The sequence below is a fragment of the Schistocerca cancellata genome, chromosome 3 (genome assembly GCF_023864275.1).
Source record: "Schistocerca cancellata isolate TAMUIC-IGC-003103 chromosome 3, iqSchCanc2.1, whole genome shotgun sequence".
Taxonomy (NCBI): domain Eukaryota; kingdom Metazoa; phylum Arthropoda; class Insecta; order Orthoptera; family Acrididae; genus Schistocerca; species Schistocerca cancellata.
The window spans coordinates 279,155,818-279,162,429 of NC_064628.1; positions in this window are offsets into that span (position 1 = coordinate 279,155,818).

The window sequence follows — 6,612 nt, forward strand, 5'->3', positions numbered from 1 at the left end:
ATTTATTTTTGGAATAATTAACAGCTGTTGATGCACCAGGACCATGGAGTGGAGTGATGCGTATGAAAGAAGTATATGGTCTGGGTGAGCCACCTCTGTGTTTACTCTTGAACGCGTTGTCCCCCTTTCATTATCCCAGTACCATATATTAACCAAGGCGAGATATTGCCTGGATGAAAAGTTAACTTGGGAGTGACATCCCACGTTAAAAAAACATATAGACTCCCTTTGTCCATCTCCTCCTCTTCCATCCTATACTGTCCATCACCTTCCCCTGCTCCCTGTACGTCTCTATTCCTACACTCTCTCCATCCATCTCCTGCTCCCTCATGTCTCTGCCCATATCCTCCATCCCCTTTTTTGTGTCCAAATCCTTCTCCTTTTCTGTCCTTCTCTCTGACCTTGGTTATTGTTACTGCAAACGGAACCTTGATTGGAAAAAGAACTAAAAATAAATGGATAAACCGGTTGGTATCATTAGTGAACGGGGTATGAGAGAGACCTTTCCAGCTGCCTGATCTGTGAGAACAGTAGCTTTAATGACAATATTTCACCCGGTTTTAATCTACGAGCAGCTAAAGTTTTCTCTTAGAAAATTATTGCTGAAAGGAAAACCTAACTGTCCAGTTTCACAGCACAGGTTAGCATGTTCTTTCTAGCAGCCAGTTCAACAGAAAGGGTTTATTCTATAGCATGTCTGAAACGAAACACTTGCAGTAAAATCACGAAATTATTGAAATGAAATAAAGCGGAATTCATTGTTTTGACAGTAAGTTGTTGGTGTTTTAATGCGTTCATCGAAACGCTTGGTGATGAATTATATTTTATGTCTTACCGCCCCTAGAGAAAACGCACAGCGCCGATGATTTACCGACTCTCAAGCACGTCACGTGCAACTGTTCGTGGGAAAAACTCGACAGTTCAAAGTATACTTCACATGCTTCCAACGACTAGCCTTGTTATTTATTAATCGTTGCTCCGAATCCAAGGCGAACCGGAAACTGGACACGCTTAAACTGAAACGGCAAGTCGATTGGAATCAGTGGTATTCTTGGTTTCAGAATATCCTCAACTTTGAACATTCCTAGGATTATCGTACCTTTAATCACGTTATTTATCAGCTTCTTAACACTGAGTCTCGTTCCACTGCATAGTTTCAGATGATTTCGCCAAAATGGCTCTTTCGTTCAACCAAACATGGTTTGTGTAATTTGCGGCAATATTCGGGAACGCTTCCGTGATCAGTTCTCTTTTCGAAGGTGATCTCGCGTCCGTCGGCCGTCGTAATTTAATTATTTATTTACTACTAAAATTGTTGATTGGTAATGGTGATTGTTGCCGACTTACCTGGTGGGCCTTAATGAAAGTGATATTTCATTCAATTTTGATTTACAATTAAATGATTTTGTGAGTTCTCTTTGTTAACAATATTAATCTTCAGTAGAAATTATTTGTTACGTTAATGAACGTTAGACACCCTGAATCTTAAAACACGAGCATATAAGTTGAACAATGGAATTAACTTTTCATATTAATTTCCACGGCTAGTCAGTTCACTTTAAAGCAAAAAGTCGTTAGTTATTAAATACAATTGCGGCCCACACACGCGCGAGAGTATTTTTTCTTACCTCCGTTAACCATTGCATTGTAGTCTGAGTCCTGGCTCTGGCTCTCGGCTGTTGTACTGAAAATAAGAATCTTAAAGCTACGTATTTTCTGCAACGTCCGGCGGCTGTGGAGAAAAAATGTGTATTAAGTTAAGCGAGTTTTTCGCTCCCGCTAATTTTTATAAGTTAATATCGCCACGTAATGGCGTCGTTGGCTGCATCGGCCGCTGCAATTGTTGCGCTCTAAATTACTCGAATGCAGGTTAATTCAAGGAAGGCGGACATGAAATCTGGATCACTTGTTACAAATTAAAACGGAACAATAATATTAAATCAATATAATATCTGCTTAATTAGTACAAATATGCTTATATTTGCCAGCACTCGCAAGATGTCCGTCTACACGCAACCAAGACAAGAGAAGAAGTGAAGACAACTAAAAATCAACAAAAGAGCGTATCTTGTCGTCTCTTTAGATCATTTTGTTATATTTCTTTGCCCTCGACACTTACACATAGAAATTATTATAATACGGATACATGAGAAAAATACATGTTCGCCTGAGCGGATAGTGTCCACTTATTATTCAATTTTTAAATGTCTCTTCTTTATAAATACTTTATAAATACTGTTTTAAGTCTTTTCTTAGTATTTCACTGGGGACGCTATAGTGAGAATTGACAAAAATTTGGTGGAGGCGAAAGGATGCCAGTGGAAGCGCCAATCTGAAGTTTTCCATTGCCAGTGTCTGATTCTTGCTTGGAAAACACTTCCGCCGTTTCTTCACTTTGTAACGCGACTCACAAAAAAAGTTGTTCAAATGGCTCTGAGCACTATGGGACTTAACATCTGAGGTCATCTGTCCCCTAGAACTTAGAACTACTTAAACCTAACGAACCTGACATCACACACATCCATGCCCGATGCAGGATTCGAACCTGCGACCGTAGCGGTCGCTCGGTTCCAGACTGTAGCGCCTAGAACCGCTCGACCACACTGTCCGGCCGCGACTCACATATTCGTTGTTAACTTGATAGTTTTCACGTATCTCCAGAAAGTCCATGACTTGAAGCAAGCGTCTATTTCATCAGCAGCTGTTGATCTTGGAATGACCGGCAGCGTTTGGTGAAAATCGCCGGCCAGCAGAATCGTCGTACTTCAGAAGAGGTCCAAATTATTGCGCAGGTCTCTCAGCGTTCCATCGAGTCGCTCCAGTGCCCGTTTGTGCGCCATTCAAAAAGCTTATTTTGCAGTTCTGTAATACTTCCATCCCTGCTGAGTCTCGGGCAATGTCTCAGCTATCGTTTGCAAATTCAGCGGCAGTTTGAGCGCAGAACGAGTTGTTCGTCCTCTTTCTAGCAATGTGACAGCGATCCCAGATGATGCTACGGCTATTTGACTTTTGTGCACGAATCTAAGCTAAAATCAATGCAATCAGGAACGTTTTACCAGTTCCACTAGGTGCACCGAGGAAGAAGGTTCATCCGTATCCGTCGTTGGCTGTTGTCATCGATGTGTCGTACGCGGTATTCTGCTCCTGATACAAAAGTGGGACCTGTGTTCGTACTGACTGAGTCAAAGCGTCTCTATCATATTTCCGTTCGCGTTGAATTTCTAGATGGAATCATCGTGCATGAGGCGATTCGGCGCTGGCACTCCTAACTCGTGCAACAACTTGCCGGACATCATCAGGCACAAAGCCTCTACATAAATCAGCGCCTCGTTGTAGGTCTCCACTACAGCAGAACTGTCAAACCGAACATGAAATTTTCATACAAAAATAGCAACCAAATTATCCATTTTTCCAGTGGATTTTCCAAAAATTTTCTTTCATACAAACCTTGTCTTGACAATTAGGAACACAACAAAAAAGAAATCAGACAAATCGATCGAGCCGCTTTCAAGTGATGAGCTTTCATACATGCACCAATGCATTTTTATTTATGTAGATTGATGGAAATAGTACATCCATATAATACCTAGGAGAAACCATCCAGACCAACTTAAACAGAATGTCTACATAAGCAAATATAATTCATCTGCGAAACAAGACATGGCCTACAAAATACCCTATTCGACTGATTTTTTTCGTGAATATTGCTCTTTAGCGTGGAACTGGGTTAATAGAATATTCAATGAAGAGCAACTGTTCAGTCGCGGTGGCTCGTGTTGTAGATGCTACAAGTGGATGTGATACTTGCATTCAGTAATTTTGGGAGGAGAAAGTTTTCTGTTTAATGGAATGGACCTGTTGCGACATGACTGGACTCCAATAAAATCGCCAAAAATGTAACGCTGCACGGGACAGTTAGAGTCCACGGAATACTGGATACAGTACATAGGTGAGAAACAAGGTTTTTAATCCCATGTGTGGATGTTAGATCTGAATGTGCGCCATGTAAATCCCTTTCAGATGTCACCTAGAGGCTCTGAACTGAATCGCGCTCCTGTCTTCCAAAAGAAGTGTAAGGAATGGGCTGGTTTTTAAAATAACTACCACAACAAGTAAGTGTGTTGCCCATGTGGGAGAACATATATGCTACCCTAGCCGATATCTGATATCAAAGTCATTTCACTCTTAAATATAACATGGGAAAAAATAACAACGCATGTTTTAAACCCATAAACTTCCCATACCCTTATAAAAGCTCTGCACTGTGTGTTACAACCTCACACGACGATACTGTTGCATTAAGTAATGCCGATCTGAGGACGCCATGCTAAGCAATGTATAATTAATGGTACAGCAGTGTAACTGCTCTCCCAACAGCCTCGGAATGCGGGAAAACGTCTTAAGAATGTGAAATCGTCAGAAAGATGCCGATTCACGAGCCACAAGCCAGCGCACGCCAGATAGAAAATTTCCACCCCGCACGGCGAGGCGTTGCTATGAAACGGCGATCTGTCATTGGCTGCATTGAAAATTTCGTCCGCCAATGACAACGCCGAAAGGAAGAATATTTCGAAGAGGAGTTGATCTGAGAGACGGAGCAGAAGCGATGGCCACGCCACCGACAATGAGCAGACAACGGTGAGATCGTACCTGGGACCCGTCGCAGCGCCGCGATTGTGATGGAGGCAGTCGACTAGCGCAGCGCGCTGCGAGGCGGCGCGGCGTACCGACGCAGCACGTCCCGCCAACAGCAGTATACGACGAACGATAACGAAGAATGGTGAGACGATTCGTTCCTTCCTCCTTCCCCTTAACAACTGAGTCGTGTCTACGCCCAGTCAAATCAGCTCTGAGATTTATAATTTTGTTTTGGTTTGTGTAAACAGCACGAAAATAAATACATTTCTTTCATGTTATGATCATATAAAAATGGCTCTGAGCACTATGGGACTTAACTTCTGAGGTCATCAGTCCCCCTAGAACTGAGAACTACTTAAACCTAACTAACCTAAGGCATCACACACATCCATGCCCGAGGCAGAATTCGAACCTGCGACCGCAGCGGTCGCGCGGTCTCAGACTGTAGCGCCTAGAACCGCTCGGCCACCTCGGCCGTCATGATCATATAAGCAATATTTTATATTCATACATGAACTCCTTAATTTTGTACCCTTTGTGTGTGATTTCATTTCATTACTCATACCAGTTAATTGTTGGCTTCTGACGTGGAGCAGTCGCATCCGTCATCTGCTCGTAATTTCACGTCCGACAGCAGAGAGAAGAAATTCACAGTTCACTACATATTTTGCGCCTAACTTGGGGTGACCTCACTGGTAATTTTTCATGGTATCTGATGTCACAAATTGCTTTTTCGAATTCACTACAATATCATTAATAAAAAGTTGTTTTCTTTTACTGCTAGGCTTCAGAGCAGAATCGTACAGGTGAATAGTAACACTACGTTGTTATCAAATTATAGCTGGCACAAAGGAAAAATGCTCTCGTAACTGTATCTGTCTATTGAATAATGCTTCTGAATGTTTTTCATATGATTCCACACCTTCGTCCTCTGCACTGAACATGTGATACTGTCCGCTCACACACTCTGCAATTTGTGTCCTGTCACTCTTGCTAAGCTAAACTGTTTCCCTACATTTGTTAACGTTCCTTCTAATATCCACAGTCATAGTTTCTGTCGCAGTCTTATGGTCGTCGATACCTTTTTCTACATTAACTGATTCGATAATACCAAGTCTCTTTGCTTCTATGAAGTATAAGACATTACCTTCAGGACTTGATTCTCTTATCTGTTCTAAGTAATTTTCTGGCAAGGCACTTAGAAAAATGTCCGCCTCCGGTAGCTGAATGGTCAGCGTGACGGATTGACAATCCTCTGGGACCAGGTTCGATCCCCGGCTGGGTCGGGCAATTTTCTCCCCCCAGCGACTGGGTATTGTGCTGTCCTCATCATCATCCTATCATCCTCATCGACTGCAGGTCGCCGAAGTGGCGTCAGATTGAAAGACCGGCACCCGGCGGGGGGCCCTAGCCATACGATTAAATAAATAAATAAATTCAGAAAAATGTCGTTGGTCTTTGGGACCAGTTTTGGTAGCACGACTCTCCCTGTCTGTATCCGGAAAGTTGAAGTCATACCCTATTAAAACGCCGTGCACAGGAAAATTGTGAGTATTGACGATATTCTGTAAGTTCTCTCTGAAGCACTCTACCACTACAGTTCCTGACTCAGACGGCCTATAAACACAACCGGTTACCATTCCTGACCGATCTTTGACGCTGAACTTCACCCCAGATAAATTCATATCCAGAATCCGTGATAGCCTCGCCAGATACAAACGAATTCTTTACTGTAATAAATATGCCGCCACCACTGGCGAGTAACCTGTCGTTGGCATTCTTGCCCGAGCACCGGAGTCGGCTGTTTTGTGTGCTAGAGGCGTGCTTGCTTTTGTAAATGAATGGTGTATGTTTCTCTTTTTGCGACGAAGACTGTGGTCAAAAGCTTATGTGTAAGTGTCTTCTAACTGTCCCTGTCTCCAACTTAGTGTGTCATCTTTATGCTAAGTAGCAATCTATCTTTACTACATTGTT